This window comes from Phoca vitulina, unplaced genomic scaffold (assembly GCF_004348235.1).
Source record: "Phoca vitulina isolate PV1807 unplaced genomic scaffold, GSC_HSeal_1.0 scaffold35, whole genome shotgun sequence".
In the NCBI taxonomy this organism is placed as follows: domain Eukaryota; kingdom Metazoa; phylum Chordata; class Mammalia; order Carnivora; family Phocidae; genus Phoca; species Phoca vitulina.
In genome coordinates this window covers 17,770,709-17,792,687 of record NW_022589738.1, presented here as the reverse complement: position 1 = coordinate 17,792,687, position 21,979 = coordinate 17,770,709, and positions in this window count along the sequence as shown.

Genomic DNA, 21,979 nt, shown 5'->3' with positions numbered 1-21,979 from the left:
AAGTGCAAGACATACCAACGAATTTTAATGTAATAGAGAATGAAAAGCTCACTGAGATGGTCTCAGATTCCGTGTTGCAACTAACCTTTAAGGAACTACAATTTCTTGCATTTTGGTGTAGTATCAAAGAAGAATATCCACAATGATCTAAAACAGCTATTAAAATATTTCCTCCCTTTTCCATTTACATGCCTGTGTAAGGTGGATTTTGTTCATATATATACTTCTACCAAAACAACATATTGCGACAGCTAGAATGCAGAAACAAATATGAGAATCCATCTGTCTTCTATTAAGCCAGATAATAAAGAGATTTGAAAATGCAAAATAATGCCACTCTTCTCACTAATTTTCTTGGTTTGGAAAAAAAGAGTTATTTTTCATGAAAATATTTTACTCTTTTAAACTGTAATGAGTTTATTGTTGTTATTTCAAAAATGATTTGCAAATACATATTTAATACCATCTAATTTTTAATATGGTAAGAGTCAATCAATATAACCCACGTAAGCCAAAGCTCATTGAGGTCCTAAATAATTTTTGAGAATGTAAAAGGATTCTGGGCTCCAAAAATTTAATGCCACCTGTTGGCATAGGCGACACACAGCAATGGTTCTCAAAGTAGGGTCAGGGAACTCTCTGTATCAGAACCATCTGGGTAGCTTGTTATAAAATGCAGGTTCCTGGGGCTTGTCCCAGATTGAACTGGGTTTCTTAAAGGGCCAGCTTGTATTTGTTTTCATATACTGACATTTCCAAACAAAGCAAAACTCGAGTTTAAGAAGGTCTTAACCTTATTAAGTCCCTTGCTAGTGTGGCCAGTTTTTCCAAGATTCTAGACAATCAAACTGAACACAATAGCTGTTCTACCAGAGATCCAAACCTTGGGAATTATGGCCACCTGTGTGCAAATGCAGTGATGAGAATTCTTTAGACAGTATTTTCTGCAGAAATAACTTAGATATGGAGAGAAGTTGACATATGGCAGTGGAATGCATTTGACACATTTTCTCCAGATTGTTGTGGAGCCGAATATGTATTCTCAAGGCTTTGCCTTCTTTCTGTTCCAATACTAAAGCCAACCGCTGTGGTGGCCATTTGAGATGAGGCAGGGGAGGGGGTGGGGTGTGCAATGAGGGCTGAGTTGAGCACAGAAGAGTGGATCTTGGCAACTAAGACATACAGAAGCCAAGCTAAAGAATGTGTTTTTCTGAAAAGCCACATCTGGACCCCTGGTTAACATCCTGACTAATCTTTGGCCTCAGACAAGAGGCCAACCGCAAAAAAAAAAAAAAAAAAAAAAAAAAACAAACCCACAAAAAACAAAAACAAAAACAAAACAAAACAAAAAACAAAAAAACCCCACAGAGAGTATGGAGATTTTTCCACTTCTTTGATTTGTTGAATCCAAAGCACTTTGGCCATGTGCATGAATAAGTGTGCATGTGCACGCATATTGACGTGTATAGAGGGGTTGGAAATTTCAATATTCAACTGGGAAATGTGTCTTCCTGTGATCTGCTTTCTGGATAAAACCCAATCTCTTCCTTTATGAATTCTCAAAACAGGCAACTCTGCAGGCCCTTGTAGTTGGAATAGCTAAGCAATGGCATGGGCTACAAGCTAGTGTCTGAAAGTCGGTTTTTCGTACATGGTACAGGATTTCTCTTGCTTTTTTTTAAAAAAAAATGACACTTGTGTTATTACACTGGGACAGTTTTTACGAAGTCAAGCTGCTGACATGTGATTCTATAACACTCAATTCACTTGTTATTTTCCTTTGTCTTACTGCTGGAGGCTTACGTTTATCTCCCATTCCTTCCTCAACCCTACACTCCTGCCCTTGCCGTACACATCTAAAGTTGGTTTCATTCTGATTCAAATTTCTTCTCTAAAATTCCTCCTGAGTTCTGCACAGCACAAAACATAAGAGGTTTTGTTGTTTTTGTTTTTTTTCCATAAAGCAAAAAAATTTGGCTGACAATTCACCTATGTGTTGTGGAAGTAAGAAATGCAGGCATGGAACATTGATTTGAGCAAAGAAGTCAAAGAAACGGTATCCAGAAAACTAGGTCCACAGTGGCCAAAAATATTGGAAAGATGAATTAGACTTGTGTAAGCTTAGAATGCAAGTCAGTATAACAGGCTGCATTTGTGGGTTATTATCATAGTGCCTGTTTCTCCCTTAATACATTATCCCCTCTGTACTAGTGTGGCTGCTGGCCAGAGAATGATATGCTCAGATTATGGCTAATGGCTCCCTTCTGCCTTCCCACTCTTTTTACCCCTCTTCTGAGAGATCCTGTGTGGCTAACCGCCCATTCCCCCGCTTCAGAACTGCCCCTGAGCTCCAGAACATCTTTCCTTCCTCCCTCCAGGTTAAACTTTTATTTAAGGACAGTCTGCTCCAGACCAGACATTTGGTATGTTTTACTCTACTTCATTCTCACCACAATCCCATGAAGTAGCAATTAGTAGCTCCTTTTCACAAATAAGGAAAAGCGAGGTTATGACAACTAGTGAGTATCACAGCAAAGAATTCTGGGTCTTCATTCCGCTGGACTGCCCTATCCCCACCTTTCCTCGTTCCCTAGATGGATGCCGTGAGCTGGCATAATCTCGTGAGTGAGCTAGTGTGTGATGAGTTCTCATTGTGCTCCCCACAAGGGTGACTTTGCATCTTGAAGGAGAGGTCTTAGAGCTGGGAAAGACTCTGCTGGACTTCCAGCGGAGTGGCATAAGGTAAGGGACATGTTTGGGGTCAGAAGGAACCTCTCCAGGAACGTGAAATTCTACCATAGAGAGGAGGGTCCCAATCTGGCAATCCTTGGGTTGGCAAGGAGGGGGGCAAATATTTTGTTTGACCCACATGGTGTTTTTGAAAACTAGGAAATCCAACATAAAAAGCTAGATTTGTAGCTTCTCTTGAAAAATTGGAGGATCTCACATCACTGTACCCATATTCTTAGGTGACAACAATCTCCTAGAGCTCCTGCCTGGAGAGACCCAAGCTCTCCTGTCATCACAAACCCTGCAGGTTTTCTGGCCTATTTCACTTATTTCTGGGCTGCTGTAGGCATCTGAGTCTGAGGCCTCCGAAGTACATGAAGGTCTCTTCTGCCCATGGGAGGGGCACCATCCCTGAAGGTTGAGGCTATAAAGAGACCTGAAGGCTGAAGTTCTGTTTCTTTTTTCTTCCGTTTTCCTTCGAGAAAAAAGACAGTAAGTACATCAGCCTCATATTCCAAGTCAGGGAAACTTCTGACAAAAATAAGTTCCCCATGAAATCAAAAGTGCTCCAGACTTGTGGGCAGGGCTCTGCAGTCTGATGAGGCTGTGTTCTCATTAAGAGTCAGACCTTTGTCTCAATCATAATTAAGGTGGTGAGGCCAAGGAGAGCTGGCAGCCAGCTACATTCCCTGCTACAATTTAGCCAAAAGGGTTGAAAAGTATCCAGGCCCACAAATATGGCAACAGGCCCATAAAACTCACAGGACCTTACCCACTTTTATAGGCATTCCCCCTCCTCTAGCTTGGTCCTCTCAATACCCACTTACGGGGAAACTGACTCCCTCTGCTGATCCTTAACTAATCATAATGAATTTCCATGCAGGGGTGCCACATATGAAAAGCCATCAAAATTAACTTTATATTCTAATAATCATAACTGTAATCATAGCTAAAATTCATTGAACTTTTAGTTTATAACTAGGCATTGTATGGTACACCTGGGTAGCTCAGTCAGTTAAGTGTCTGCCCTCGGCTCAGGTCGTGATCCTAGGGTCCTGGGATCGAGCCCCGCATCGGGCTCCCTGCTCAATGGGGAACCTGCTTCTCCCTCTCCTCCTCCGCCTGCTTGTGCTCTCTCTTTCTCTCTGCCAAATAAATAAATAAAATCTTTTAAAAAAAATAACCAGGCATTGTGCTAAGCTCTTCTAATGCCATATCTCATTTAATCCTTGCAGCAATCTTAGAACTAGTTATCATTATAATTCCCTTTCTACAGATGAACAAACTGAGACCAAAGAGGTTAAGCAATTTGCCAAAGGTCACACAGCTAAAAAGTCTTGGAGTCAGAATTCAGGACCAGATATCAGGGATGGGTACCTTTCCCATGGGCAAAGAAGGTCTCCATCTACACACTATTAATTTTTGGAAATCTTTAATTAAAAATCCACAGTTACTACATAAGACATGAAATCAGGCTAATTCTGTCTGCTTCCTTTTGGCAGCCAGTGCATGATGCTTCTACCCTATTTTCCTTTGCACATGGTTGGTAACAGAGCCGCTAGGGTCCTAATCGTGTCTTAGAAATTTCTTTGAGTACTTTTTGACTGAAGATCTCAAATGCTGTTCCCATTCTTTTGCTTATTATCGCTTGTGCTCATTTTGGCTCAGTGCTCGATCTCAGTGATCAAAGACTTCAACCCACTGCAAGTACACTTCGTTTTATATGCACCACATTAGGAAGCCTTTTCAGTCAGAGTTTGATATGTGCTGAGAATTTAGTAGTGAGTGGAAAAACTTGAGCAATCTGTTGAAGTTCAGACAGTACCAATGATTTCCCCTTTAACTGCAAATGCCTTAAACTTTATATCCATGGAATATGGTGCTTGCATGTGCCTGGATAATTTTATGTCTTATAGAGACATACATATGGCTATTATTCTAACAGCTATCATTCTTCTGTTTTACTTGGGACTTCATGGAAGGGAGCACCCCCATTCCCCTGTTCTCAAAAGGTTGTTATTTTTTTTTCCCCAAAAGAAAAATATGATGTGTGCTGAGTTTTGTTTAGGTGGTAGCAAAAAACAAAGATGCAAATGAAAGTTTTTAAAAATTTGAAGTTGAGTGGGTAGCTCTAAAATGTCATAGAAATCAACTCAATTAGATCTTTGGCTGCAAAACATCAAAATGGATTAACACTGCTTAGGCTGGCTTCTTATAGCCTGAAACAATGTGGCACAAAAAGTGTATTCAAAGGCATTAGTTGTAGGAAAATTGCTACCCAAAGCAGGGCTTGGGCAGGGTGAGTTTGGGGGATGGAGGAAAAAGAACCTTTTTGTATATGGGCCAGAAGTTAAAAGGGAGATAGTGATAAAACTAAGACAGCACTTTTCTTTATCAAAACACAGACTTTACCTCTGATTACCAAGCAGGTGTCCTGAGCAGGTGGTCTGTACATCCGCTATCAATCTCTATTGAGATCTGCAAGGCATGAGGAGAGTATGAACAGTGCCAGAAGGGCCAAGTCCCAGAGTGAGTTAAGGCATGCGGAAAGCACAAAGAACACAAAAAGGACTCATTTAGTCATACACAAAAGAAGAAGAAGTGCAAAGAAGGAGGCTGCTCACTCAATATGAGCAGGTCACAGGATAAAAGCAAAATGCCTCAACTCTTTTTGCCTTCACAGTTGAGAAGAGGGATCTTCAACCGCTTGAATATATATATATATATACGTATATATACATATATGTATATATATATATATATCCAACAATATATTGAGGGACAAAATCTTAAGAGAATTAGATATTAAGAGCTCCTACCCAATAAAATGAATTTAAATTATACCCTGGACACTGAAAGAAGACTTTTGAAGGGTGTGAGAGACTCCTGAAGAATGGGGATGGTACTGCAAGTCCAGTCCCCTGGGAAACAGACTCTGGGTCAGAGACTTACATTAGGGTATGCCTTCAGGACCAACACTGATGAATGGCAGCAGAACAGGACAGAGGGAGAAACTAAATAGAAATTCAGTTACAACAAAGACCTGGGTTGATCCCATGGTAGGCTTTGAAGTTGGGAGGGACTTGCAGACTTTTCTTACCTTGAGGCAAGAGAACCAGGTCTTTATAAATTCACTTCCACCAGTCGATGAATGTGGGCTTATCCCCCTCAACCCCCAGGAGGGAGGTGACCTTGGGAGAGGAGGCTGTCTTTAGCAGAGGGCAATTCCCAGAGAGGGACTCAGCTATAAGTTGTCAATAGCCTAACTCCCAGCAGTTGGGAGAAATGAGTTCCTTGGTCTTAAGGGGGTATCAATCAGTGAACTATCATAGTATCACAATTTACAAAAGGAAGAGAAATTTAGATTCCAGGAACTATATACCAGTAACCTTGATACTGCGACTCAACCAAATTTTAGCATGCTTATCAAATAGATGGTCTTGGAGCCTTTAGAAAAGGAAGTGGTGACCACCAAAAACCTAGGTGGGATCGTTGGGAACAGTGTTACATGCACGAATTTATTAGTGTCCATCATGGTGACAGCCCTCCAAACTCCATTTAACTTTGCCATTTTTAACATTTTAAGTCAAATGCCTGGCTGAATCCATATAAGACACATTTATCAAACCTGCAGATGACCCAGAGTTTGAAAGATAGCCAAAACCAAAAAAAAACCCAAACAAACCAAAAAACCCATATGTTTTTAAAACCTTGTCCAAAAAATCAACAAAATGAAATTTAGTAAGAATAAATGTAAAGTAACTCACTGAGATCCAAAAGTGCATGAAGGAACAGATTTGACTTAACAGTAGTTCATAATGAAAGATGACGCAGATGGAGTAGTTTGTTTTAATATAATTTATATCAGCAGTGTGACATGATTGCCAAGAAGGCTAATTCAGTATTGGGATTCACTAAGAGAAATATGGTGTCCTAAACAATTGAAGTAAATCCTGATTTATCAGAAGCTCTATTAGAGAGAGTGCTCTATGAGAGATTAAGTATGTGAGGTTTTTCTTGTCTTTAGAGAGAGAACTTACAAGATCATCACAGTGGAGGCAGAGGCAAGAAACCTGCCTCAGAAGTCGTGGCCTTGGAATCTCTGAGAGCAAACTTTCTTATCATGGTAGATCTGAGTACCTTAGAAGGGGTGCCAGATAGACTTTAAGGTGGTCCCTATGATCCCGACCTTCTAGAATTCACACCTTTCTATGATCCCCTCCCCTCGAATGCAGGCAGGACCTGTGACTTGCCTCTAACTAATAGAACATGGCAAAGGTGATGGAATGCAACTTCTATGATTATATTTGGTTACACAAAATTCCATCTTGCTAGCAGACTCACTCTCTTCCTCCATTTCTGACTTTGGAGAAACAAGTTGCCATGGTGTCAGGGTGCCTAGGGAGAAAGCCACATGGCCAGGAACTGTGGGAGGTCTTGGAGCCAAGGGCAGCCTCTACTTGACAGCCAGTAAGAACGGAAGCCTTCAGTTCTATAACCAAAAGGGAATGAATTCTGACAACAACTGGAGTGAGCTTGAAAGCAGATCTATTCGCAGTTGAACCCCTGGATAGTAACTGAGCCCTGGCCAGTACCTTGATCCTAACCTGACAGAGGACTCAGCTAAGCCATGCTCGGACTCCTGACTGACCTACATAGACTATGTTACTTTAAGCTGTTAAATTTGCGGCAATTTGTTACTCAGCAATCAATAAATAATACAGAAGGGAATTTATGGTAAGGAGAAGCCCCTACTACCTGTGAGAAAAGAGAAGTCCCTTCTGGGGAAGGGGCAGCCATACCTGACTCAATCACTGTGGCCACAGAAGGTGACAGTCTGATTGATCAGGTACGTGTCATATAACTACCCTGAACATGGAGTCTCAGGGGGCAAGCTGCAGACCCTGTTAATGCCTTTTCCCTCAGCCCACCTCTAGTTCACTGGTAGCTGCACAAGAGTTTCCAGCAGGCTAATAGTATTTCAACCTCAAATTCCTGAGCCTCTCTGCTTTTTGGCCTGAGAGCTTGCTCAGCCTTCCAGTAGGGCAAACCAGAAATGCTGGATATGTCACACCACCTGAGGCAACCTCCAGCTGGGGAGGGATGGGCGTCAACAGATAAATACTTCAGCTTCCCTCACCCTTGTTGGAACAATTGTGAGGCGTGTTTGACACAATGCCTCCGAAGGTCACAGTGAGATTGAGCAAACTACCCCATTAGCACACCCTCTATTGACTTTCCTCTCTTCCTGTCTCACGTGCGCTTCTGGGATCATCTCCCAGATTAACCACCTACACCCAAATCCTTGTTTCACAGCCTACGTTTGGAGAAGCCCCAAGTAAGAAGACAGAGGATCAAACCCACTTGTGTCACCCAAATTGATGGGAGGTCTTGTTAAGTAAAAACAGAGGAAATGCATTCAGAATAAACCTGACTACAAGATTTCAAGGCAGGTTTAATTTCAGGAATTTTGCCAACTTCATTGTTCTTACTTCACAGGGAATTTTAGCATCAGTCTCCTGTACTTCTAACCCTAGCCATTGCCCTTATTGTAGAAGGCCGCTGGCAACTAGAGAGGCCAAGTTAGAGTGTGGGATGGATTGGAGAAAGCCCATTGCTTCATCAAAAAAAAAAAGTCAAAATCCAGGTTGAGTAGACAGTAGTTCAATGGCATCATCTCTTTATCCCTAAAGGTAAATTTTACAAACAGGCAGCTTTCTGTAGTTGAGGGAAAAATGAACAAAATTTGTGTGAGGAAAATGCTATTTTGCATACATACAGAATATCTTATCTTGATGCCAATAACAAAATTTAGACAATATGTTCATGTTTCTTTGCTTTTATAAAATAATCCAGTGAGATTTAGAATTTAATACTCAGAAGACTATACTGTTGATTAATAAGCATATTATGGCAGAGATAATATCCATTCTTGCCTTCTTCTTACCTACCAGAAAACTGTATTAATGGAAGCAACAATGTGTCAAGCTAAAATTTATCATCTCTTATAGATAGGCGCAGCCAATGAGATGTAAGTAGAACTGTTGTGTGGTACTCCATGGAAGGCCCCATAAAGAGTGCTGAGTTAATTGGAAAGTGTGTCTTAACTCTTCTCCTTTCCTAACTTTCTGATGCCTATATTGTTGGAGTTCTAGAACCATCTTGGATTGTGAGAGAGTCTTAAAAAGGAGAGCCATGTGTTAGGATGGAGGAGCAGAGAGAGTAAATGGACCTTGGTCTCTGACATCTGCAGACCTGCTGTATCAGTTCTAAAGAGCTTATCATCACACTTCTTTTACGTGGGAAAGAAATTTTTATTGTGTTTAAGGCATCGTTATTTGGCTTCTAAGGTGCATTCAGCCCAACTTGATCCTAACTGATACATATAACCACACATAAAATCAGAAGACAACAGTTGAAAGTCTTGCTTAAAACTATCAAGAGGGAAGATGGTTAATTAATGTCAGCGATGTGTATGCTTGCACAATGCAAGAATAGTTCCATAGTAAAAATACTTAGGATGTGCACAAATATATCCACAAACATAATCAAAGTTTCATAACACCAGTGTTTGCGATTATGGTAGAATTCAATAGCAGAGTATTCAGAAAGGGAAACTGTTATGGACTGAATGTTTGTGTTCCTCCAAATTCATATGTTGAAGCCCTAACTCCGAATGTGATGGTGTTAGAAGGTGGGGCCTTCGGGAGGTCATTAGGTTTAGTTGAGGTCCTGAGGGTGGGGCCCTCATGGTGGGATTCATGCCTTTATAAGAAGAGACCAGAGAGCTAGTTCTTTCTCTCTCCACCATGGAAGGACACAGCAACAAGGCAGCTATCAGCAAGAAGGGGCTTTCATAGGAACCAGTCTGCCAGCACCTTGATCTTGGACTTCCCATCCTCTAGAACTGTGAGAAAGTAAATATCTGGGTTTTTGGGGGGATTTGTTTATTTTATTTTAGAGAGAGAGAGAGAGAGTGTGTGCATGAGTAGGGGGGTGGAGGGGCAGAGGGAGAAGAAGAGGGAGAGAAGCAGACTCCCTGCTGAACATGGAGCCCGATGACCTGGGACTCAATCCCACGACCCTGAGAACATGACCTGAGCCGAAATCAAGAGTCGGACGCTTAATTGACTGAGCCACCCAGGCACCCCAATAAATATCTGTTATTTAAGCCACCCCGTCTGTGGTCAGGTATAGCACCCTGAGTTATAAGACAAACATGTTTGTTTTCAATTTTACCCTTCCCCTTGAGTATCTTAAACTCATAGATATTATATAGTTTAAAGTAAACTTATTAAGCATCTATTTTAATTCCCTTACTTTAGAAAAGAGAAAACCAAAGTTGTCCCCTACGGTCACTGTTACCAAGTTCTGCAAATCTTTCTTTGAAATATGGCAGATTTATCTTCTCTTTTTTATGTCTACTCCTAACGTATCAGACCAGCTCTCACTGCTTCACTTGTGAGTTTCAATTACCTCCTCACTGAATCTCCCTGTCTATAGTCTCCCCTTCCTGCAGTTAATTCTATACCTTTCTCCTGTGAGAATAATCCTCACAAAACCCTACTTTTGCCCAGCGACTTCCCTTTTAGAGCACCTCCAATGGTCTTCAATGGCCTAATCAATCAACCATAGTCGGTCATACTTTTCCCTAGCTCTAAATTTTATTCTTTCACGTTCGACTGTGCCCAGAGAAAGCATTTGCATCAATCTTTACTTCTTCAATGGGCTCATTCATCAGTCTCAATAATGGATCCATCAGATTTAGCTGCCCCGTTGTACACTCAGGCATTGTTTTGATTTGGTAGTGCCAAACTACTAGCTAGTTTTAAAAAAGGATCACAATTGTTGGGAAGCTTTGTTTAATGGAGGGGTCAGGTACTTGAGCTGGCTCTGGATGACTGGAACTGGGTGGTGGAGGCGCACAGCTGCCAGACAGAGCTTTGATTAGCCATGAAGGGACAAATAAGCAGGGGCAGGTTGAGACAGAAAGAAAGGACAAAGAACAGAAGCAATGTATGCAAGGACTGCCAATTCCAGAGGGAAATGGGATTCACTTGCCTTTGATCATGCTTTGCCTACCGGCTGCTTATTTCTTCTGACAATTCAAATTCTGTGACATCTATCCACCAAGATGAGTCAAGTTCCACTCCGCTCTCTATGAAAATTGCTTCGGTTACTTAGCTCTTCTATTCCCTGCCTTTCCACAGCATCTTTTGGCTGTTGGACGCATTTGACTTGGGATTTTATTTGATTTTTCATCTTATTATATAGCCTTGTTTGTCAGTATTATTGTTCAAGATATGCAAGACCCATCTCTCCCAAATAGTTTCCAAATAATGAGGACTAGTACTCTGTTGTCTTATATGTATATTTCTGTATCACAACAGGGCTTGGCATATAGAAAGTAACCAATTGCAATTATCTGAATGTAGACAAGATGTATTTAACATATATAATATATACAGCTGAGAAAATTCTTTTCAATATAACAAATATTCTCTTCAACAAAATAAAAGTAAATTTGAGATGTGTAATGTTTTCCTAATAAAATTGAACATTCTGTAGGCATTAAAAATACAAGCACCCAAATTCTTTAAATAGGCAGAAATTATACTCAACATTCTTTTCCACTGTTTGATTGGCAAGAACTTAGGGACTCTGATCACACAAGATTTCTCTTTCGTGAAAATTTATATACATCAGCAGAGCAATTTCAACCTGGATGATTAATCAGATCATGAAAATAGCCTTGTTATGTAATTATGACAGGTCAGTGGTCCTCATTAAAATCAGATCCTGCCTGTAATATACCTTTTACAACATCAACAATAACACATTTTCTTTGCACTATTTATTTACTTATTTATTTGTTTATTTTTTTAAAGATTTTATTTATTTATTTGACAGAGAGAGAGACAGCGAGAGCAGAAACACAAGCAGGGGGAGTGGGAGAGGGAGAAGCAGGCTTCCCGCCAAGCAGGGAGCCCGATGTGGGCTCGATCCCAGGACTCTGGGATCATGACCTGAGCCGAAGGCAGACACTCAACGACTGAGCCACCCAGGCGCCCCTCCTTTGCACTATTTAATACAACATCCCTGAAAGCATATTCCATGGACTGATGTTAATGGGTCTTATATTAAAAGAGAGGTTCCTTAGTCAAACAAGCTTGGGGAAGTTAAACAGATGTCTCAGTGCCTTTTATATATTAATGTGCATTTTGAGTCTCCAAAAAGAAATATGTTATGCAATGCTTCCCAAAGTACTTCAAACAATGGCTTGTTGGAGGCAGAGCTTCTGAGGAACAAATATGGGGAAACCCTAATTGATAGATTGCATAAAGGCTACAAGATAAAGTGGGAGGAGTTTTGAACTTGACTAAGTCTGACTAGCCTAGATTACTATGCTGTGAGGCATAAGCTAGCCCTGGGGAGAAGCTGCATGTAGAGAGATACCTAGACAAATCTAGCTGTGCCAGTTATCCAAGAAAGGGCACTAGACATGTAAGTAATGAAGTCATCTTAGACATTCCAGGTCTAGCAAATGCCATGTGGAGAAGAATCAAGGAACTCAACTAACAGGTAGAGCCATGACAGCTTTTTCCAGCCATTCAATCCACTCTAGCTAAGATCTGAATTTCTGGCCCCAAATTTTGTGAGATGAATGCAGTTGCTGTTTTGTGACACTAATTAAGGTGTAGGATAATTTGGTATGCAGCAATAGATCACTAGATAAGTTTGGTGAAATAAATAAAAGTATGAAGTTTAGCTTGATATTTGGCATAAAATGGGTGCTCATTAACATTAGCTTCTTTCCCTTCTCTCCTCCAGAGGACTTCCATCATGTGGCATACATGCCCATGGTTGATTCTATTCTTATGTAGATCCTGATGTTGAAAGAAAATAAAGGTGATGACAGGAAAAAAGTCAAGATTCTAGATATCTAAGACATTGAAAATGTATATATTTGTGGGGTGAATATCTGGGTGAAAGAAGGTCTGTTTTAAGATTGACCAACATTCCGTCATTCTAAACAAGGATTGTAAATTGTCCTCCTCTACTTTCTGGTATATTTGCAGTGATTTTTAAATATGTCCGCAAAGTTTTTTGATTCTTACTACATTGAGAGGTTGGATCTACATCCTCACCCCTTGAAAATGGGGGGGATTTTGTGACTGGGTTGACTGAGAGTATGATAGAATTAGTATTATGTGACTTTCAAGGCTAGGTCATAAAAGGTGATTCAGCTTCTACCTTGTGAGCTGGAATATTTGCTCTTGAAGCTTTCAGCATCCATTAAGCAGTCTGATAGTTACAAAGAAGTCCAAATTGGCCCATGTAGAGAGACTACATGGAGAAGCCCGGAGACTCTATGAAGAATGAAAGATACCTTAAACAGTCACTAGCTCCTGTGCCCTGTTTTCTAAATTCAATCATTGTCTGACTGCAACCACATGGGAAATCCAGAGCCCAAACCATTCAAACAGGCTCTTCCTCAACTCTTCTCTAAATTCCCGGCACACAGAAACCATAAGCAATAATAAAACAATTGTTTTTTAAGTCACTAACTTTTGTGGTAGTATGGGGTAATAGCTAATTGAAACTATATTCATTCAAATACATTAATAAAGTGTTAGACTGTGTTAAATTATGATCGCCAGGTGGAGCCCATTTTCCTTTTTTTGTGTGTGATTCTACTAAATTTGGTATTTTTTTTTAACCATTCAACTATCTGTGGGAAAATGATACATTTATTCATGAGCAAAAATCCTCCATTTGTTAAGCTAACTCAAATTGCAAAAACAGTTCTTACTTATGAAATAAAAAGTTAAAGTGCACAATTTCTTTTTAAATTTTCAAACACTCCAATCATCATTACATCTTCCAGTGGGTGCATCCTTCCCTGCGTATTAAGACTTCTGGCAGAGCAGAATCCAGAGTTTGTGGAAACAAGAAAAAAAAAATGAAGATGGTGCTACTCACACTTCTTTTCCTTGATTCTTATTCAGGAGAATGTGAATAAAAGTACTATTTTTACTGCTCTCTGTGCCATCTATTATCAGTCCACTCTGTATGGCTAGTGAGACATGAATATTTTAGAGTGGAAGAAATTTCAAGGAAGGGTGAACAAACACTTAAGGGCTAATCTAACATAGGTCTCCTCTTATTACATTGAAAACTGCATCGTTTCTCCATAACATCGTTTCTCCATAACACTAATCACTGTTTGGTTAATTTGGCATGAGCCCCAAGTCCACAGCCTTTTATAAGCTCAGATTTTTAATTGCTCCTGAGCCTTACTTCCAAATGTTTCTCTCTGCTTTCCACATGATTGAAAGTGAAAAGATTGGTTCGGTTCTTCACCTGTTTTCACAGAAAATCATCTCACAACTGATTACCAAGAGTTCAGCAACTTTGCTGTAGGTCTTAAAGGCCATGGAGGGTTGTTAAATCACAGAGTACAAGGTCTTCTTTCACTCCACTGGCTCTGACCCTCTTTCTCCTTATGCCTCTTCATCTTCATCTGTCCTTTTCATATACTGTTTTCTAATAATTCTCACCCAAAAACTCTTTTGGATTTTAATTTTAAAAAGTATATTTTAAAAACTATAAACTAAACTACAAACTAAAAATTTTGGCATTTAGAAAGAAATAGCCTTAAATGCTTAAGCTAAAAAAGAAAAAAAGAAAAAAATTAAAGAGATAGGCATCTGACTTAATAGAGGGTTTATAAAACCAATAGTCAATTCTTTGAAAAGACTAATATATGTACAAACTTAAAGATTGGTCAAGAAAAAAAAGCAAAACCACAAAAATACTAAGAATGACAAAGGATACAGGTATTAAAAAGAACTTTGTCCATACATTAAAAATTTTAAGTAAATATTCAAATTCCTAGGAAAATATAAAATTGACTCAAAAGGGAGTAAAATGCCTAAAATAGTAGTTTAAAAACTCCTTTCACAAAGAGGACAGAAGTACAACACAGTTTTACAGGTTATTTCTATAAACATACAAAGAACAAATACACTTATATAACCAATTCCAGAGGAAAATAGTCCAACCCTTGTTATGACACCAGCATAAGCTGGGTATCAAAACCCAACTTTGACAGTATGAGAAAGGAGAATTATAGAGCTATTTCATTGATTAATTCAGATGCAAAATCCTAAATAAAATATTATCAAAGAGAACACTGTCATGTATAATACAGGTAATACATCATGACATTGGGTTTATCCCAACAATGGAAAGTTGGATTAAATAGAAAATCTAATAAAATTTTCACATTAATGGATTAAATAACAAATTTTATAATAATCTGAATATATGTAAAAAATTTTTAATGAAATCAAAGAATTCTGATTAAAAGATTATTAAACTAGGAATATTAAGGAGCTCAGGGTGCCTGGGTGTCTCAGCTGGCTGGGTGTCTGACTCTTGATCTCAGTTCAGGTCTTGATCTCAGGGTCCTGAGTTCAAGCTCCATGCTTTAAAAAAAAAGAATATTAAGGAACTCTATTAATCCAATAAAGGGCATCTAAAAAATTTAGAGCAAAATTCATACTTAATGTAAGAATGTTAAAAACATATCCTTAAAGAGCAGGAAGAAGACAATGGACTCCATTATCAGAAGTTCTATATTTAGAATTGCCATAACCAGCACAGTAAGGAAAGGAATTAAAGATATAAGGATTCAAAACCAAGAAATAGTAAACTGTTATTTTTTCAAAAATGAGATTACTGTCTCTATAGAAAACCAAAGTCATTAGGATGTGTAAAAAGTTTAGCAAGATGCGTAAAAAGTTTAGCAAGATGCAAGAAAAAAATTAGTATTCAAGAACAAATTGCCCTCTACAATAATTTGTTAATGCATAAACAATATAAAAAGATGTGAATTGTGACATCAAAAACATAAAAGGGGGAGAGGAAAAAGGTAGAGTGATCCAAGTTCAGTTGTTATCAGCTTAAAATAAACCGTTATATCTATAAAATGTTTATGTAAGCTGCACGGGAACCAAAAAGAAAAAACCTACAGTAGATATACAAAAGATAAAGAGAAGGGAACTAAAGCATATCACTACAAAAAATCAGTTCACAAAAGAAGACACGAAGAGAGGAAGGAAAGAAAAAGGGACCTAAAAAGCAGCCAGAGAACAATTAGTAACATGGCATTAATAAGTCCTTACCTAGCAGTAGTTACGTTAAATGAATGTAAATGGATTAAATTCTCCAAACAAAAGACAAAACCCAAATATATACTGCCCACAAGAGACTTGCTTTAGCTTTAAGGACACATTTATTAACATATCTGAAGGGAGAAATAGACAGTAATACAATAATAGTATAGGACTTCAATACACCACATTCAACAATGGTTGGATCATCCAGAGAGAAAAGTAATACAAAAACGTTGGACCTGAACTATACTTTAAACCAAAAGGACCTAACAGACACATACAGAACATTTCATCCAAGAGCAACAAATACACATTCTTCTCAAGCACATGAAATATTCTCCAGGCTAGATCATGTTATGTCACAAATCAAGTCTTAACAAATTTAAGAAGATTAAAATCATAACCAACTATCTTTTCTGACCACAATAATATAAAACTAGAAATAAATAGCGGGGTGGGGGGGAACTAGACAATTCACAAAGATGGGGAAATTAAACAACACACTCCTAAGCAACCGATGGATCAGAGAAGAAATCAAAAGGGGAATAAAAAAAAAATCTTGAAAGAAATGAACACGGAAACAGAACACACCAAAACTTACGGGATGTAGCAAAAGCAGTTCTAAGAAGGAGGGTTACAGTGATAAACACCTACATTAAGAAAAAAAGAAAGATCTCAAATCAATAACCTAACTTTACACCTCAAGGAACTAGAAAAAGAAGAACAAAACTAAGCCCAAAGTTAGCAGAAGGGAGGAAATAATAAAGATCAGAGCAGAAATAAATGAAATGGAGACCAGAAGGACAATAAAAAAAGATTAACAAAATGAAGAGCTGTTTTTTTTAAAAAGGTAAACAAAATTGACAAAGCTTTACCTAGACAAAGAAAAAAAGGGAGTAGACTCCAGTATATAAAATCATAAATGAAAGAGGAGACATTACAACTAAAATAAATGTGTGTGTCTATAATTAACCAAATCAAGTGTTTCCAGGCCATTAATTGGTTGTAATAAATTTGTGTTAGATTAAGAATCATTTTAGAAATGGAGCAGAGGCAATGTAGGAAGAAGTCAGCACCTGTCAAGTCATGTTGGGATCACTGGATGGGCTGAGGACCAAGAAAAGGATAGTCCTCCCCGTGAAAAGAAATCTTAACTTCTCAATCCTTAACAATCCCCTAGGCCACCCCCAGGCCATTCCCAGAAACAGCTACCCAAACCCAGGCCTAATCCCCGCATGTCTTGTCGAAAACCTTAGATGAATCCATACCAAAACCCACAACTACAAATCCCATTCCAGGACAACCCATTCTGTTGAGCCTGCAACCTGTACACCTTGGAATTCTTGCCACTGACCACTCTCTTGATCAATAATACTCTTCTCTCCCCAGTAGCAAGCCAAGCTTGCTTAAAGTTTCTACCTTGTAGATTTCCTTATTTAGGCACTTCTTTTAATTCTGACACTATTAAATTTTAGCTAATTCTGAAAATTCTTTCTTCCTGACATCATGTACCCATGATTTTTCTCCTACTTCTATGTAGGAGGTGCATCCTCCCCTATAGGCCCAATGATAGTTTCTCAAGACTCATTTTGAGGCCTCTTTTCATTCTCTCTCTATAACTCTTCCTATGAGGCAAACTTATCCACATCCAACAATGATTATTAAAAATGGTATAGCCTCATCCCAAATCTCTCCTCTGAGATTCAAACCGGCGCATCCAATGTCCTACTCAACACCTTCCCTTTCAAGTTGCAGAGACATCTCAGTTCAACAGGGCCAAGTCTGACTTTATGCTTTCTCTCCAATATCTGATCCTCTTTTGGTATTCCTTACTTTAGTCAGTAGCTTCACCCAATTGGACATGATAGACATCCAAGATTCATCTTTGGCACCTCCATCTCTCTTACTCTTTATAACCAATCCATCAAACAAGCTGTGTTGATTTTCCCTCCTATACCCATCCCCTCCCATTCATCTCTTCTGGTACCACCCTGGTCCAAGCTACAATCATTTCCAGTTTAGATGATTAGACTAGTCTCTTGAAAGGCCTCTTTGAGCCCAGTCCTTCTGCCTCCAATACATTCACCACCATCCATACAGAGTAATCACAAAATGAGAATCTGGGTATATAGTGCCTCTCTAAATAACCTGCATTGGCTACTCATTGTTCTGAGCCTAAAGATAGACAAATTAAAATGGCATGGCTTTCAAGGGTGACTTGACACTTTAGCTCTGCTTTCAAGTACTCTCCCCCTGACTCCTTGTAGTTTAGCCACACTAACCCTATTTCTGTGCCTTGAATGTGTCATAATATCTTTGACACAGGGCCTTCCCACATCCCTGTCTGAAACTGTCTGAAACATTGTTTTCTTCTTCTGCATACTTCAAAGCTCAGGCCAAACTTCATTTCCTGAGGGAAGCCAGGTAGAAATGCCTTCCTACCCACATCAGAGTACAGGCCAAAGGAGGGCTTCAGGGCAGGAAAGGAAAGCATTCGTAGGGCCTTGCTTTCTCATTCTTCCCTACATCTGTTTTATATATTGGCAACTTGGTAGCTCTATTTTCCAAAACTCCCTGCATCTCCTCATATCCCCACAGGTCACAGCTGCGTACCTGGGAAACCCAGGTCTGTGGTTCTGCATCATGGCCAAATTCCGGTTGACAGCTGACTCAACTTTGAGATATAAAGGACAAAAAAAAAAAAAAAATCCATCCTTTCCTTGTCCTCATTGATCTTGAGATCGAGGAGTTGTTATTCTTGTAGGCACTAAGGAGTAGGAACCAAGAAGTTTCCTTTTTCAGCCCATGTAGACACAGACCTCCAACAGTTCAAGACTGGTTCTAAATTTAGAATTGTTAAAGTTGGAGTGTTTGCTTAGTCTGACAAATATACTATTCTCCTGAGTGCAATATTTAGAGTCTACATATTTTTTCCCCACTCAAAAATTGTCACAGGCTATGGCTGCTATTCAGCTTGGGAATTCTAATAGTAACTCTTAACAACTCTCAAGTCATTCTGACTTTGACCCTCTTCACCCAGACATAACCAATGTATTTTACTTTAGCTAGACTGACTTACCATTTTCCCCAAGCTGTTCTGTCTTACATGGCTCCTGGTTTCTCCCCAGAATTTAGTAGTGAAACTGCCATTTATGGGAACACATTTTGCTAATTGTGCCCCAATTTGGATGAGTCACAGGAGCCACATTGCTTTGTTGTGACTACACACTTGGCTGTTGCTGAACTGCCCCAAACAGGAAAATATAAATTGTAACTATCTACTCCAGAAATGGGAGAATGGGCTAACTTCTTAGATTTGATTAGATGTTAGCTTTCAATCATTTAGGGTCCCCCACCCTGGCATTTTTCCAGCTTCCTGGAGATATATAATTGACATATAACGTTGTGTAAGTTTAAGGTGTACAATGTAGTGATTTTATATATGTACATAGTGCAAAATGATCACCACAATAAGGTTAGTTAATGCATCCATCACCTCACATAGTTACAATTTGTGTGTGTGTGGTGAGAACTTTTAAATTCTGCTTCATTAGCAACTTTCAAATATACAGTACAGTATTGTTAGCTACAGTTATCATGCTCCATTATATCCCCAGAACTTAATCACCCTACAACTAGAACTTTGTACCATTTGACTACGTTTACCCATTTTCTCCACACCCTACTCCTCGCATCTGGCAACCACCAGTCTGTTCTCTGGTTCTATGAGCTCGACCGTCTTTAGGTTCCACATATATGTGAGATCATACAGTCTTTGTCTTCTCTGTCTGATTTATTTCACTTGGCATGATGCCCTCAAGTTTCATCCATGTTGTTGCGAATGGCAAGATTTCATTATTTTTTATGGCTGAATATAAATATAAAAAATATATATATTCTTTATCCATCTATCCACTGATGGACACTTAGGTTGTTCTCATATCTTGGCTACTGTCAATTGTGCTGCTATGAATATGAGGTTGCAGATAGCTCTTTGATACAGTGATCTCATTTCCTTTGAATATACACCCAGAAGTGGAATTGCTGGATCATATGCTAGTTCAATTTTTAATTTTTCGAGCAACTTCCATACTGTTCTCCATAGTGACTGCACCAGTGGGCATTCCCACCAACAGTGCATGAAGGTTCCCTTTTCTCTACATCCTCACAAGTACTTGCTATGTCTTTTTGGTACTAGCCATTCTAACAGGTGTGAGGTGACATCTCATTGTGGTTTTGATTTGTATTTCCTTAATGATTAGTAATGTTAAGCACATTTTCATGTACCTGATGCCCATTTGAATATCTTCTTGGTTGTGACAGTTTCTATTGCATTTTTCAGTTAAGTCATTGTATTCCTCAGCTCTTGAATTTCTGTGTGACTTTTTATGGTTTCTATTTCTTTGTTGAACTTCTCATTTTGTTCATGGATTGTTTTCTTAATTTTGGGGTCTGTCTGTGTATTCTTGTAGTTCACTGAACTTCTTTAAGAGGGTTATTCTGAATTCCTTGGCAGTTTATAGATCTCGATTTCTTTAGGGTCAGTTATTGGAGCTTTATTAGTGTCTTTGGTGATGTCATGTTTACCTCATTTTTCATGATACTTGATTCTTTACATTGGTATCTATGCATCTGAATAAGCAGTCTCCTCCTCTTTATAGATTCACGTTGGCAGGGACGGTTCTTCACCAATCAGCTCAGCTTGGAGTTCTGGATGGGTCAGCTGGTAACATCCTTGGGAAGGTGGAGCTTGCTTTTGGGGTCTCTATTTGGGCAAGGCCACCGCCTGTGCTCCCAGGACAAGGGGAGTGCTGTTGAATGGGTTCTGCAGTTGGCTGGTCTCCATATTCTAGCAAGACCACCGTGCTCTCTGATCAGGCAGGGCTGCTGGCTGTGCTCCATGGTCAGGTGAGGCCACTAGCTGGGCTCTGCAGTCACCTCTTGTCAGGTGAGGTCCCCTGCTTTGTTTCTGGCAGAGTGGTGCCCCTGGTTGGATTCCTTGATCGGCCCTGGCTATAGGCTTTTTTCTGCAATTACTCCGTGTGTGGTGGAGTCTCAGGCTGTGATCCCCAACCATATGCGGCGGCTGGCTGGACTCTGGTTCAGCAGGGCTGCACACTGCTGTGTGAGTAGGCAGGGATGCAGGCTGCACCCTGAAGTTGGGCTGGGCTGTAGGCTGGGCTTCGTGATCATGTAGGCCACTTGTTGTGTTCTGTTGCTGATCAAGTTCACTGGCTGGACATTTTGGTCGGGAGGGGAAACCAGTTGCGGGTGGGCGGGGCTCCAGTCTTTGCTCCATGGTTAGGTGGTGGTCACTTTCCAGGCTTTTTTGTCGGGAGGGGCCACAGAGAATGCTTCATGTTTGGACTGTATCACTGGCTAGGCTGTGGTTGGGTGGTACTGTAGGCTGGGTTGTGCTGACAGCTGGGCTCTGAGGCTGTCCAGTGTCACTGTTAAGGCTTCCTGGTTATGCAGAGCCAAGGGCTATACTCCATTGTTGGGCAGGACTGCTGGCTTCATTTCTGCAGCTGCCCCGATTCTCTGGTTAGGTGAGGCTACACTCAGCAGTTGGGCAGGGCTTCAACTGTGATTTCCTCCCTGTGTGGGTGTGACCCAGGCAGAAATGCCCACTGTGCTCCCTGGTCATACAGGGCCACAAGCTCAGCTCTGTAGATGGGCAGAGTTGCTGGCCGGAATCCCTGCTGGAGCACAGCTGGGAGGAGGAATGTGGTCTTGCCAAGATCTGAGTACTGTTAACTGTAAGCCCCGATCCCCTTCTCCATTTCTATCTGATCTTCCGTGGCCAAGCCCTGCAGATTTCCCTACTGGAGCCCCCTGGGAAGCATTCCATAAAGCTGGGGAAGCTGGATGTCTGCCTTCGGCTCTCTTTCACCCACTAGAGAAACTGTAGGCCCAGGAAGCCCTCTTGGTGTGGCACTGTGCTTGTCTGGGGGAGGGGCAGTGTGGTCAGAGCGTAGCTGCTTCTCTTACTCTTCTAATGCTATCCTGCTCAGTCTCTGTGATCCAAAGGGATACCTCAGCCTCACCCCTGGGTTCTGGGATTTTCA